We start from the raw sequence: 15012 nt of genomic DNA, 5'->3' as shown, positions 1-15012 counted from the left end.
AGCGGCCCCATCATGCTGCATAGCTAGGCAGAGTAGGTGTCTATGTAACACGGTCTGTTCCTGAAGTCTTTCTCCCAGCTCCTCACTAGATGTGAGGGGGGAGCTCATTCAGCCCCTGCTTCCGCTTAGTATTTAAAAACTCCTTATTGTCCTTAGCTCTGCTGGCCTTAGATTTCTCCTCCTGTCCCTTTTCTAACAACTCAGATGAGGTGGCCGAGTGGTTAAGGTGATGGACTGCTAATCCATTGTGCTCTGCATGCATGGGTTGGAATCCCATCCTCATCGGATGCATTTAGTTTTCACCCCTCCTTTGTAGACAACCATCTCCCCCTTTGGTACAATGACAGATCAAACAATGTTGCTTCTTGCAAACAAAAACCTTCTCAGAAACTCAGAACTCCCTTGCTTTAAATAAAATGTCTAAATCCCAGTTTTCTTAAAAAAAGAAATTCTCTAGTGCTGCATTTCTTAGTTTTTATCTCAAAAGGGAACATCCTCATCTTCTCCCCCAAACACCCTGGGACCTGCCCAAATTATTAAAATACTCCCATCCTGAGCAAGGCCACAACCGTGAACCAGAGCTAGTGTCTAGGCCAAGCTGATCTGAAGGAGGCAACTCAAACATTTTCTCCCTGCTTCCCTTGGCAAGGTCTGACTGAGAAAACAAAATTCCCCAAACTGAAAATTTTCTGCTGAAAAACCAATACTAGTCTGTTTGGATAATTTGGTTTGCAAGTATTATTGTTATTATTCTCTTCTGATTTCTGAATCAGTTGAGTTCAGTCTTTGTCCTCCAGGTGTGTTTCCACCTGCTGAGGTGTGGGGGAGAGAGGCCAAGTTATGATGTCTCTTCCCCTCTTTCATAGTTTCTTCCAACTTGCTAGGAAGCTCCTTTGCTACAATATGAGTCAAGCAGTGTCCATTGTCTCTGTGCTATCTCGGAGAAGCCTGCATTGTACACGGTTCCTGGGATAGTCCTTGGGAGTGTGGATCCCTTCAATGGGCCAGCAGCGAGTCTGGCTCCTCCCTTGTCACACCTGAAAGGCTGGTGGGGGGCATTTCTCAACCTCATAACATATTTCAGTAACAGAGCAAAACTTCATAACTTCCCAACCAATGCAAGCACACACAATCCAACAAGATATTAATGTTCAACAGATCAAGACTTTTGAAATGATACATCACAAGGCAGACTTTGTACAAACCATGTCATCATTATATGAGAGTGGTGAATATGGGGCTTCCAGGTGCTGCTCTGAGCACAGCGTGCCACACCTGGGTTTACATTGCAATGGAGACGTACCCTTAGAGTCCATCTCTCCTGGGATAAAGATGGCCCACACCTGACTCTCTGCCAATCCCCACTGGGCCCTGAGAAGTGTTGTTCGTGTTTGTATTCTATAAAGCAAAGGAGCAGATGAAGTTTTGCTCCCAAGGTGTGTGTGATTCTTTGGACAGGTCTACACTACAAAATTAGGTTGGTGTAATTACATTACTTAGGCTGGCAATGCAGTTCTATCAAGCTAATCCCGGTATAGATAGTGGCTCAGCTGTCAGAACTTTCTGGAGCTATGAAAGGGGAGGGACCCAGCCTCTGTAGCAGGAATGCAGGGCAGTTGAGTTCACGGCAGGCATGGTGGGATACTGGTGGAAACCAGTTATGGTGATATAATGACCAGCAGCATTTACACTGACAATTTGTTACTTTAAGTTTGCTGCAAAAAGCACTAGGCCTCTCGTCGAGTTGGTTTTATTTTGTCACCAAAACAGGGCAATGTTGTCGCCAGACGTGGTATTGCAGTGTGTGCACCAGCCAAAAACTGCTGACCGAGGGAGCGTTGTGTGTTTTTCACACAACTGAGCAATATAATGATGCTGAAGTAACCTTGTAGTGCAGACCTGGCCAAAGATTCACACACACAAACACACACACAGCTTGCAAGGAAAACCTCACCTGCTCCTCTGCTTTGCAGAATCCAAACACAAGCAAAGCTTTTCAGGCCCCAGTGGGGATGGCAGGGAGTCAGGGGCGGGCAGACACTGGGTTGTTGCCACAAGCAGGCACCATGGCTTAGCTGGCTAAAGCACCTGCCTTGTAAACAGGAAATCCTGGGTTCAATTCCCAGTGGTACCTTGTTGACTAACTCTTGGGCAACCTAGTATTAGCTACTGTGGGAGGACAAAACACAGAGCTCTTTGGTCTGTCCAGCCCTGTAAGGTTTTTTAAATCATTCTCACAGGCACTGATAACAGACTTACTGAAAGTTTGGGAGTTAAGAGCTGATAGGTCAGTGTTCCAGCCTGTCACAGATGATCCTGCTTCCTCTGGGACAGAGGCAGGTCTGGGCTCTCATGCTGCATGGCTCATTGTGGCTGCTAGAACCTGTGGGCAGCTCATTTAGTTTAAACCAAGGATTGAGTCCTGCTTTGTGCACCGTGTGTGACAATGAAAATCCTAAACCGCCCTTTGAAATAACGAATGCAGCAGGATGTGTTATTGTCCCTGCCCCAAAGGAGACAGACCAAGGGAGAAATGCCATTGAGTCCAGGGTAATACTCCACTGCCATCTTACCTTGTTTGCTTGCTAAACTCCCTCCCAACCTTGAGGGCTCCCAGAGCCCGGTATTGATCCTGAGCCGAGATGTCTACGCTGCAAATTTACCACCCCACGGCCCTAGCCTGGGAGCCTGCACTGGCACGGGGCAGCCGTGCGTGTTTCATTGCAGTGTGGACATAGCCTAGCGTTATGTCTACACTGCCATTAACACACCCAAGTCACTATTCTCAAACCCTGGGTCAGTTGATTCAGGCTTGTGGGGCTTGTGCTGCAGGGTTATAAATTACAGTGTAGACACTTGGGCTTCAGCCCAGCCTCCGAGACCCCACAAGGGGTGAGGGTCTCCGAGCCTGGGCTCCAGTCTGAGCCCAGATGTCTACGCTGTAGTTTTTAGCTCCACAACCTGAGCCCGAGGAGCCCAAATCAGACCATCCAGGCCAGCGGGATTTTGTCACAGTATAGATGCCGTCTCAGGATATGTCTACACTGCAATGTAAGCCCAGGGTTAGTAGAAGTCATGTCAGCAGCCTCAACACATAAACATAAACCACGAGGGAAAGACCCACCCCCCAGAAAAGCTGGGCAGTGTCCTTCTCCCTACGGTTCGTAAGTCCAGCAACCAAAAGTCCTTTAACATGAGCCATCCCCTCTCTGCACCCCACTCACAGCTGTTGTCCTTAGTCAGTGCAAGCCCAGAGGTGCCTCTGTAGAGTTCACCTGCCATCCTGGGTGGAAAAGGGGGAAAATAAGAAGGCACCGTATGTCCCCTGCATAGCAAGTGCTATTGAATTGAGGGTGAGTCCCTCTATCGGGGTCTGCCAAGCTCAGTTGTGCTGCCCTCGATTCACACAACAAGGATAACAACCCTTTATTTCTCCTGCCCCTGTAACATGGAGACTGGGAATCCAACACCAGCCACAAGTGATCATTTCGGCAAGCAACCCAACCTATTTCCAACATACTGTAAAATCCACATGCAGACTCCTACAGGAAACCTTGCAAGAAAATCTTCCTGAGGGGGTCTGAGGCACCTCCTGCTGGAGGGAAGGAGGGGCCTGTGGGTTGGGATTGAGGAGCACTGGGAATAGGAGGGGCCTGTGGGTTGGGATTGAGGGGCACTGGGAATAGGAGGGGGCTGTGGGTTGGGACAGAGGAGAAGGGTGAAGAGGAGCAGGCTCTGGTTGGGAGTGAGGAGCAGTGAGCATAGGAGGGACTGAGGGTTGGGACTGAGGGGCACTGGGAAAAGAGGGGACATGGGTTTAGGCTGAAGAGCATCTTCATTTGGGGATCCAGCAGGACAGGGGAAGGCAGCAGGTGATTCTAATTCCTTAGGGATATTCTGTGTGTTTGTACGTGTGTGTGTGTGCAGGGAAGGAACATGCTCTATGCCCAGAGGCCTTTATTCCTCCAGGCTGCAAGGACAGAGGGGCTGTCAGGAAGTTGCCCCTTCAAACCCACACACAAAAAGGCTCTTCTGAAGAAAGGGAAAATCCTGCAGAGAAAAAGTAACATCAAAGAGGACTCCAGCAAGACACCGTAAGATCTTGGTGAGTAGTTTATCACCTGAACAGGGACTTTAACCCTGGACCCTCAGATTAAAAGTCTGATGCGCTGCCAACTGAGCTAGCCAGGCTCACATAGGAAAAGAGTAAGTTGGTGCAGAGGAGAAACTTGTCAAGAAAACAAGAGCGGGAAACAATAGGGGAAACCTGCTGCTCTCTCTGGCCTGGTGAGGGGGCTGTGCTGATCGGGTGTCCGCACTAAGCTCAGCATCAATATGGTGATCCCGGGGAAGCTTGGGGTCCCCAGGTTGCCTAACGAGGGGTGAACCGGCCCAGGTCGGAAACGGAGCAGGTCAAAACTCCTGTGCCGATCAGTAGTGGGGTCGCGCCTGTGAGTAGCCCCTGCAGTGTAGCCTGGGCAAGACAGTGAGACACGGTCTCTTTTTAGACAGACACCCCTCCCCCTGCAGAGCCTGGATGGGGGGATGGGAGCACCCATTGTGGGGATCCTGAACTGGTGGGAGGGAGGCACCATGTACCAGGGATCCCAAAACACAGAACAGGGACACCCACACACCAGGTGTCTTGCAGCAAGAGCTGGAGTCTTGAATTACAAACTGCAAGTGATGGGGAATTTACCACCTCCCTTGCGGAACTTGTTCCACTAGATAATTAGCCTCACGGCTAAAAAATGGTCATTTCCAGTTGGGATTTTCTGACATCGACTGCGAGCCAAGGGGTCTTGTTCAGTCTTTGTCTGGTGAATTAATGAACCCTTCAAATCACATATTCCCCCCTCTGGGAATTTGTAAAACACTTAAACCAGTGATTAAATCGCCTCTTAACCTCCAGTCAATGAAATCAATTGAGCTTCTTCAGTCTCTCGCTGTAGACATTTCCCTTGTTTTTAAAGGCAAAAATCCTGATCTTTCCAATGGGAGCTGCTGCTTCAATGTTCAGTTTGGGGAGGGGTTTGGCTGCGCTCAGAGATCTGCCCGCGGGTTACAATCTGCGATCCGAAGGGTCGAACGCAAACAGCGTTTAGATGGGACCGTTAGTGCCGCCCCCGTGTGGCCAAAGATGAGAACTGACGAGCAGAGTTTACAGCTGGAGCCTGGGACGCTCCTGAACAAACTGGGCACAAAGCCTCTCGCGTGGGATCCTCGCTGTGCAGCAGGAGGCAGAGGGAAGCTGATTGTAAGGGGTCAGGGCCGCACCCTGCCAGGCTGGGCCGGTGTCCGCGCTAAGCTCGGCATCAATCAGGTGATTCTGGGAAGTTCGGGGTCCCCAGGCTCCCACAGGAGGGTGAAGCAGGTCACCCCTGGAGCAGGTTAAAGCTGCAGGGTGACAGTGGGGTTGCTGCCCCTGTGAACAGCTGCTGTAGCACCACCTGGGCAGGACAGGGAGAGCCAGTTATACCCCCCCCCCCCCACAGCCTGTATCGGGGGATGGGAGCGCTCACATCCTGGGGACCCACCCACCAGAGATCTACTGTGGGGGGGAGATTGGCACCCACACACCCAGGATCTTGTAGGGGGGGACAAGGGCATCCACACTCCAGGATCCTCTGCAGAGGGACGGACACCCACACATCCAGGATTCTGTATGGGGGGCAGAGGTACCCGGACACCTGGGTGGGGGAAGGCGGCACCAAAACGTCCGGGATCTTACCTGGCAGGACAGCGGCGCCTGCAGCTCGACATGAGACGGGGGCGGGGGGAGCAGGAGCATTTCCCAGTTCCAGGCTGTCCCCATCTGGCCAAGGCACAGAGCTCACAAGCAGAGTTTAAAGCTCCAGCTGCCAAACAGCAAAACAAGCTGGGCCCTGTGGCTGGTGCCTGTGATCCCGGAGGCTGAGGCTGGCAAATCACTTGAGCTCAGAAGTTCTGGGCTGCAGGGGGCTCTGCCGATCAGGTGCCCGCACTAAGTTCGGCATCAATATGGTGATCCTGGGGAAGCTTGGGGTCCCCAGGTTGCCTAAGGAGGGGTGAACCGGCCCAGGTTGGAAATGGAGCAGGTCAAAACTCCCGTGCTGATCAGTAGTGGGATCGCGCCTGTGAATAGCACCTGCAGCATAGCCTGGGCAAGACAGTGAGACATGGTCTCTTTTTATACAGACACCCCCCGCAGAGCCTGGATGGGGGGATGGGAGCACCCGCACGCTGGGGATTCTGATTTGGGGGGAGAGACGCCCCCCTGAAACACGGATCTTGAAAAGCGGAACAGTTCCCAGATGGGGGCAGGCAGGGGAAACCCACTCCCTCCACGCAATGTTCTTATCTGGAGGTGAAGCCAAGGAAACCACATGGAGCATTCTTATCTGGGGAACTGGGGGGACCCACTTACCACCAGGGATTCCTAAGGGCAGGAGGAACCGGGACTCCCACCTCTGTAGCATGGGGGTGGGTCGCCTGCTGGGATCATCTGGGCTTATTTCACCTCGTCAGCTCCCTGGCATTGCCTTGGGGGCCCCTTGTTCGCTGCCTCTGGTACCCAGTTTAGCTTCCTTCCTGAGGGCTGAAACGCTTTGATCTATCTAAGGTCTGTGGGATCAATATGTGTCATGGTGTAATTCTGTGTTATTCGGGGGTCAGACTAGCTGAGCTAATGGCCCCTTCTGCCCTTAAACACCATGAAAACATTTCCCTGGTTTCTCCTTGCGCCTGACAGACACCACGGTGAGGGGCCCAATAGAAGATCCTGGACACAGCGCTCTGGCTCTTACTTTACTTGGGGACGTCAGCGCTTTCCTAGCAAAGCTGCTGCTAAAGCGCTGGATTTGGGGAACGGTTCGGCTCCGATTCAGAGATCTGCCTGCGGGGTGTGAACCTGCCACGAGGAGCGGGAAACGCAACCAGCAACGGGAGCCGTTGGCTGAGCTCCAGGCTGCCCCCGTGTGGCCAAAGCTTAGAACTGAGCAGCGGAGTTTAAAGCTGGCGCTGGGAAGGACCTGAACACACGGGGCACGAAGGCTCCTGCGTGTAACACTTGTTGGGTGGGCAGCTGGGCGTAGCTGATTGCCAGGGTTCAGGGCTGCAACCCGGGGTGCTGAGCAGGTGTCTGTGCTCAGGTTGGCCTCGCTGTGATGGTTTCTGGAAAGTTTGGGGTCACCAGTCTCCCTAAAGAGAGAGGAGCCAGGTCAGCCCACGAAAGGAGGCTAGCAAAACTCTGGTACCAATTGGCCGTGGGACTGCCCCTGTGAAGAGCCACTGCAGCCTCGCCAGGGAGAGCCGGTCTCTCTTTATGCAGCCCCCCACCCGCCACCATTCCTCAGGATGAGGGTTGTGCTCAAAGATCTGTGCCCCGTGTTTTCACCTCCATGTGAAGCGCACAGTGCAAATAACCCTCAGCGCATCAGCTCAGTTCCAGGCTCCACTTCCACCAGCTCAGGCAAGATGGTGCAGAGGAGCCCCTGGGTGGCTGTGGCCTGGGGAGGCTTTTGATTTTTCGGCTTGACTGCTATGGGCAGCAAGGCCAAAAGTCAGATGGCCGACTCTCCCGTCCACCACGCTCATCAGGAGCCCTTAGTCGACAGGCTCGGAGAATGCGGGCAGCGTCCCCCACTACCTCTCGCATGCAAAGCGAGCGCTCTGCCGCTTGAGCTAATTCCCTGCAGCTGGCCTGACTCTCAGGCACCGGGCAAAAAAAGGCAAGAGCTCTGTGGCCTTAAGCAGAACACAGCCTGAAATGGAGGGGAGGGGGACGTGCTACCCAGAGCTGGGGAAGGGGGTCCGAGTCCCAGCCACGCTCCTCGGCACAAACACCAACGCTCCCTCCCTGGAGTGTGTCTGGGCTGAGAGTTAGCCCCTGAAACAAGCACCAAACTTCAGAAGACAATGCAGGGATAGATCACTTGACGATTGCCTGCTCTGGCCATTGCCTCTGAAGCGCCTGGCATCGGTTACTGTCAGAAGACGGGATAGTGGCCTAGATGGACCATCGGTCTCACCCAGGAGGGCCGTTCTTATCTTCACCACTTTCCTCTAACCCAAGCAAAGCCCGGAGCAGGCCCAGCTCAGCAACTCTAGCAGACTCCCTGGACCCTGGCCCAGCATACAGCAAAGCGACCCTGCCTCCGCCAGGATAGACAGCCACCGACTCCCTCTTCCAGACCAACGCAGCCCTTCCCCGCTTTGGCTGTCTCCAAGCTGTCTGCGTGCTCTGCTCTGCTCCACGGCTACCATGCTGCCTGAGATCAGGAGGCTGCGAGGTCTCACGGTCTCAGCTGAGCTGGTTTCGCGTGCCACCCCGCCCATCTCCTCATTCCCTTCATGGACCCCTGGGATGTGAGTAATTCTGTATTTGAGTGGCTCTCCCTCCCGGCCAATGAGCTTGGCGGTGACTAGCAGGGAGGGAGGAGGAAAGGGATTGTGCTCCAGTGAGAGCTCAGAAAGAAAGGTGCAGGTCCCCCACTAGAGCCCAGCCCAGCAGAGCAAAGCAGAGCAGAGCAGGCTGGAGAATGTGTGTCTGGGTCTGACTACTTCTCCCATGCTCTTCCATTTGAGCTAACTTCCCCCAGCTGTCTCCAGCCTCCCAGTCAGCGCAAGGGGGAGAAGGGCCGGGGAGGAAGAGCTTTGTGCTCCGCAAGGGCTGGCTTTCTGGGAGGCCAAGCGGGGAGAGGGATGGAGGCCACTGGAGGAGCTGAGCCGGCTGACTGTGCATGGCTTCTAAAAGAAGGGCAAGAGAAGGTCCGGGGGCTGCCTTGCCGCTGGAGAATGCGGGCATTAATCCCGCTGCCTCTCGCATGCAAAGCGAGCGCTCTACCACTTGAGCTTATTCCCCTACCTTGGCAGGTGGCGTCTCGATCCATCCATTTGATAACGGAAGCCACATCGTTCCCCGCGCCAGCCAGTGACTCCTTCCAAAAGGGTCAGGCAAGGCAGCCCTCACCGTTGGCCGGCTAGCTCAGTTGGTTAGAGCGTGGTACTAATAATGCCAAGGTCATGGGTTCAAGCCCCATGCTGGCCACTCCAGGAGGGAGAGGGTGGCTTCTGCTCTTTTGGCTGACTGCTACGGGTGGCAGAGGCCAAAACCAGGTGGGCCAGGAGCGGGCAAGAGCCCTGCTGGGCGCAGGCGCTGGGCAGGACCAAGCTTCTGACACATCCTTGGGCTCCCCTCCCTGGGCTCCTCGATCCACCTGCTGCCTGAAAGGAACTTGGAGACGGGTGGGCCCGGCCGGCTGCCTTCCAGGCTCATAGGAGGCCAGGCTTGAGCTGCCCGCCCGCGAAGCCAAAATCGTAGGCCTGCCAGCTCGCCCCCATTGTCCACAGAGGGTTGACCTGATGGCCCGAATTCTTGCCGGTCGCCAGCTCCACCCAAATGTACCCGACGCCGGATCACGCTCCCCAGCCCAAGCCACAGAGGAAGGCTTAATACTCGGCACCCCAACCTAGGGGAGAGGCTTCACACTCCGCCGGCGCAGGGTGACCTTTGGGACTCCCCTGGACACCATCCTCCCACCGCCCACAGCCAGACCCCCCAAGCCCACCCCTCCGACAGGAAGGAGCAGGAGGACCACTCCGCCCAGGGGCACCACCACTTGAAGTCAGCTTCACTTGCTTTCTCTTCTACCCCTTTCCTCCCAAGTTATGCGTGCCTCACGGGAGCCGGCCCTGGGAAGACGCAGGCACGGCACTCTGACTGGCGCAAGCCAAACGCCCACACCGAGAGTTTTGCACGGGCTCTTGAGGCACTGGAGGAACCCCATGCAGACGCACTGACGGAGCTAAGCTTTACGGCCAAGGGCCCTACCTGTGCAGAAAGCCAACTTGCTTGTGAAAAAGACTCCTCTTTCGGCTCCCCTTCCAAACTTCCAAATGCCTCCAAATGGGAAAACACACACACTGAAACACCCAAACGGTCCTAACGCTGGGGCCAGGCGAAAAAGAAAAGCAAGGAAAAGATTTCTAAATGGCCACCCTGCCAGAGTCGTACAGCTCCGCAAGTGAAACCCGTGGGAGGGACATTACACAGAAAAGGGGAATGGAAAGCTGCCCAAATTGAGATGCTGTGGAAAGCTACAGCCCCATCGCTACTCCTACTCTGCACACTTCTTGCAACAGCTGGTGAACGGCCAGGTGCTTTTCGCATCCAAGCCCACACCAGGGGAAGACCTTGAGAAGTTTCCCGTGGCTTGCCTGGTTCAGCTGGTCAGAGTGCGGCACTCGTGGAGGCAAGATGGTGCAGAGGAGCCCCTGGGTGGCTGTGGGCCTGGGGAGGATGGATTTGATTTTTCGGCCTGACCGCTACGGGCAGCAAGGCCAAAAGTCAGATGGCCGAATTTCCCGTCCACCACGCTCATCAGGAGCCCTTAGTCGACAGGCTGGGAGAATGCGGGCATCGCCCCGTCATATGTTTATTCCCCACTTCGAACTTTAGCATCCACAAGATGGGGACCTGCATGGGCCCCTCTCAACTTAAATCCTAGTTTAGATCTGGTAAAGCTGCCACCCTCTAGAAGTTCCAGTGTCTAGCACACGCCCTGTTCCCCCAAACCTTCCCTGGGGAACACAGATCCAAACTCCTTGACTCGTAACCCTAAGGGAAATAAACCATTCCCCCACCTTCTTCCCCCTCTCCTAGTTGTTGGGAAAGATACCTTGATTCAAACTCCTTGAATCAAACAAAGAGGGATTCACTTTTCCCCCTCCACTTCCCCTGAAAATCCAAACAAGGGAAGAAATCAATCAGGTTCTAAAAAGAAAAGGATTTTATTAAAAGAAAGAAAGAAAGTACACTATCTCTGTAACACCAGGATGGAAAAACCACGAGGCGTGCTGCAGGATAGCCCCTCCCCACCAAAAAGCAATGCCGTGACCCGGATTTGAACCGAGGTTGCTGCGGCCACGGCGCAGAGTACTAACCACTATACGATCACGGCCAGGCGCTGGGGGTACAGGAAGCAGCACACTGGAAAATGCTCAGCTCTGTGCTCTCGGGGCGGCCACCTACCTCGCCGGCGGCCACAGGTCTTTCTCAAGCCTCCCCATTACAGTCACAGGTCAAATGCTGAGCAAAGGAAAAAAGACAGGAAGCCAATCCCATGCCTGTCCCTTTTTCTGTCTTCCTCCACCCCTGGACCAGGTCCCTCCCCGTTTGTCTGGGTCATTGTCCTCATGCCCCTGGCCAGCCTATTTCCCTTTGCCGCTCTGAAACGTGCCAGCCCCGAAGCTGGGCCCGGGGGCGGAAGGCCAGGGAGAGGCTTTGGCTAGGGCCAGCGTGTCCTTGCGAGGTAATTGTCTCTCTGGAGATGAAAGTCATCAGTGCGGGGTGCGAAGGGAAGTGGCCGTCGAAGGAGAATGGAAGGCATGTGGTGGGCAGGCCAGGGATTTCTTTGTTCCCCCCTTGAAAAGGGGTCACCCTCCCCGTCGGGGAATCGAACCCCGGTCTCCCGCATGACAGGCAGGGATACTCACCACTATACTAACGAGGAAAGGGGCACGGGGAGCAGCCCCAGCTCCCACAGACCAGCTATGGTCAGCGTACACCTACACCGTCGCATGGGCCCCAGCAGGCAACAGCACCCCTGGCCCTCTTCTGCTTCCCAAAGGCTTTGGCCGCAGCAACAGCCCTGGGAAAAGCCCTGGCCCTCCTCACCTGCCCTTGCCCAGCAGGACGCCTTTCGGGGCCTACACAGCTCCTCACACAACACCCGCCTGGGACCTTGCCCTCCCCTACCAGCTCAGCAGCACCTTTTTTCCTCTCAAAACCTCCTCTTGCCACCCTCCCCCTTCCACACTTCACACTCACCTCATCACAAACTCACCCACGGCCCCTTTGGCTTCCCAAGCGCCTCTGGAGGGACGCAGCTTCCCAGGCATGCAGATCCGGCTGATGGCTCCCAAGTGTGCAAGTCCGTCCCCGCAGAGCAGCCTCATAGTGTGACCTTGAAGAAACTGTGGAAAACGGGACAGGGGTGGGGGGGTAATAGGCTCCTATATAAGAAAAAGTCCTCCCGGACCTGCCTGTCCCTTTAAACATGGGACATCTGGTCACCCTGGAGCAGTCCCGCACTCCTGCTCCCCGGTTGGTGCGTTTGTAACCCGGGGGCTGAAGCCGACGCGAGAAAGGGAATTGAGCGAGCTCGGAGCTCTCCGGCGCCACCTGTTGGGAGCAGAGGGAAATGACAGAGCGGCGTCCTGGCTAATTTAAATATCACCTGGTTCTCTGCTGGGTGGCTCCACGACAGAGCTCGGGTGTGGCCTGAGTGTGGCAGCACCTTATCTGCATATTAAAAGCGGCAGTTTGGGGCCATTGGGGTAAAATATGAGTAAGTTTTGGGGTTGGGACCCACATGTTTAGTGCAGGCTGTGGGGAGCCGGGCTGAGCAGAGCCTGCCTCGACGGGGTGTGTGGTCACCCTGAGCTGGGAGCGTGTGGCCAGACATGGGGAAGGGGCTGCGGGAGAAGCTTGGTTGTAGGAAGCAGGAAGTGTCTTCTTTCTTTTTTGGTGAGGTTTTTATTACCTAATGAAGAGCAGTGGTGGGGGAGGGGAATTGAGACTCTGCTTTGGGGGTTGCTGTGGGGTGTGACACGAGCCACCCGGTGCTGGCTGCTGCTGTGGGGCATAGGACAGGTGGGGGGTGGGGGGGCTGTTTGGGGGCTTGAGATGAGGGGCGGTTCCTGGTTGGCTGGTGCTGTCCTGCCTAGTGTTTTTTGACAGCTAATCACCCATTGGCCCTTGTGTGGGGCGGGTCTCTGAAAGCTGGTCTCCCATTGGGCCCTCCCCAACTGACGTTTCTGACAGGCTCAGCTCCCATTGGTGACGTTGTCTTACAGCGATGCGGGGTGGAGCCGCCAGGGCCTTGTGCGCTCAGAGCTCAGCGCCGCCCGCGAGAAGCGGCGCGAGGCCGCGCGGGGCGGGTCCCGCTGCCGGGCGGAGGAACCGAGACCGCAGCAGCGGCGCCGCCTCCCGTCTGGCGAGAAGCCGCAGCACCGGGGTCACAGGGCGCGAGGCGCTTCCGTGCGTGGCTGTTTTCTGCCGGTCGCGGGGTGACGGTTCCTGCCCGTTGGGGCCGCGGGGTCCTGATGGCAGTGGGGGGCTCTGGTGTCCGCCCACCCGCGGCGGCTGGGAGCTGCGGGGCCACCTGCAATGGCCGGGGGCTGCGGCTTCTCCTCACCCCCCCGCCCCGGTGACTGGGAGCTCCGGGCTCTGCCTGCGGTGTCTGAGCGCTGGGGGCTCCTCTCCTGCCTGGGGCGGCCGGGAGCTCCCGGGGCTTCGGCACTGCAGGGTCTGTTAGCAATGACGTGGGGCTGCAGGGTCCTCCCGCCATCAAGGCCTGTTGGGAAATCCTGGGTCCGCTCACAGCGGCTGGGAGCTCTGGGGTCCACTCGTAGGAGCTGCAGGGTCCATACACAGTGGTGTGGGGCTGTGGGGGCTCCCCGGCCACCCATGGCTGCTGGGAGCTCCAGGGTCTGCCTGTGGGAGCTGTGGGGAGATGAGGGGTTTGGGGTGGAGGAGGGGGCTCCAGGCTGCAGGGTGGGGCCGAGGGATTCAGAGTGCAGGAGGGGGCTGTGGGTTGAGACAGGGGGTTGGGGTCCAGGACGGGGTGAGGGCAGGGATGAGGAGTTCCAGGTGTGGGAGGAAGCTCTGGGCTGGGGCACGGGGGTGAGGGCTCTGGGGCTCTTCCTCCCTCCTGCCTTTCCATGACTATGAAACCTGGCCCTGACACTCCTTTCTTCAAGCGCCATGTGGGCAAGAGAAAAGTGTGGTAGAAAGCACAAGGGCCAAACTTGTGGGCATCAGAAATCCCAAACACCCAGTCAAACCATAGCCACTTCTAGACCCCATTCCAACCAAAGACCTGGCTCCAGTGGGTATAAGTCACTCAGCAAAAGGTAAACAACTCATTTTTATACAGCTGGAGATAGGAAAGCGCTTGGATCTCCAGGGATTTACCATAAGGTCCCACTGAGATTTGAACTCAGATTCCAGCATGCCAACCATTACACCATGGGCCCAGCTTGTGCTAGTTTCTCTGAACATTGGTGACCCTATCATAGAATACCAGGATTGGAAGGGACCTCAGGAGGTATCTAGTCCAACCCCCTGCTCAAAGCAAGGCCAATCCGCAGACAGATTTTTATCCCAGATCCCTAAATGGCTCATCTCAAGGACTGAGCTCACACACCTGGGTTTAGCAGGCCAATACTCAAACCACTGAGCTCTCCCTCCCTCACAGGCCCAGGTTGTGTAAGGGGACTGTTGGCCCTTTACTAAAACTGAGTGGGATTTTTTTGGTTGGCTAGTTCCCAGTCCCAATAGAAGGGGGAAGGGTCAATGGGAAATCAGGACCCTGAGACTGACAGGCCCCTGGGGCGATGGTCACCAACTGGTAGGGAACAAGTGAGAATTTGTTAATGAGTAAAATTCCTGGTGAAAATTGGCAAAGCTGTGGAGAGTTTGAAAAGTTCCAGTGAATTTACACATGAAGATACAAACAGAGAGACAAACAGAGAGAAAGAGAACATCACAGACTGCACAGGCCCACACAGACATAAACAAAAACCAAACCCACACAGCACACAGAGCCATATACACATAAGGGAAAGCCACACAAAACAGAACAAATCCAAACCAAAAAATACAGCAAAAGCCCACAACAGGAAAGCACAAAAACCACATACCAAAACAATACTTAGCAAAAAACAATCTGCATGCAAAAGTCATACAGACACCCATGCATTCACACAAAACTATGCAAGGCATCTACAAAAATCACACAGGACCCACATGCACATCAACACGACAGACAAAAAAAAAACCCCAACATACAGAAAGCCAGGCAGGATTTGAGTCTCACAGCGAAGAGGGTGAGCACACAGGTGGTTTGGGGAGCAAAGACTGAGGGGGAGTCGGGGGCAGTGCTCTGGGCTCTGCTCGACTCCTTCTAACACAGGCGGCTGGTGGAGAGCAGAGCCTGGTAGATCTGTGGAATCTGCCCTGCTCTCTGT

At 55.2% G+C, this 15012-nt stretch overlaps 3 non-coding genes across 3 annotated transcripts; 2 read left to right on the top strand and 1 right to left on the bottom strand.

The window, feature by feature from the left end:
* The first annotated feature begins 203 nt into the window (after positions 1-203).
* Positions 204-285, top strand: TRNAS-GCU. Its single transcript has one exon. It is a non-coding gene; the product is annotated as a tRNA-Ser (tRNA).
* An 8669-nt stretch (positions 286-8954) lies between these two features.
* Positions 8955-9028, top strand: TRNAI-AAU. The gene has a single exon. It is a non-coding gene; the product is annotated as a tRNA-Ile (tRNA).
* A 2392-nt stretch (positions 9029-11420) lies between these two features.
* TRNAD-GUC lies at positions 11421-11492 on the bottom strand. Its single transcript has one exon. It is a non-coding gene; the product is annotated as a tRNA-Asp (tRNA).
* Between the last annotated feature and the right edge of the window lie 3520 nt (positions 11493-15012).

The sequence above is a fragment of the Mauremys mutica genome, unplaced genomic scaffold, assembly GCF_020497125.1.
Source record: "Mauremys mutica isolate MM-2020 ecotype Southern unplaced genomic scaffold, ASM2049712v1 Super-Scaffold_1559, whole genome shotgun sequence".
Taxonomy (NCBI): Eukaryota; Metazoa; Chordata; order Testudines; family Geoemydidae; genus Mauremys; species Mauremys mutica.
Note: the sequence above shows the minus strand (reverse complement) of the source record. Positions and strands in the feature narration are given on the sequence as shown.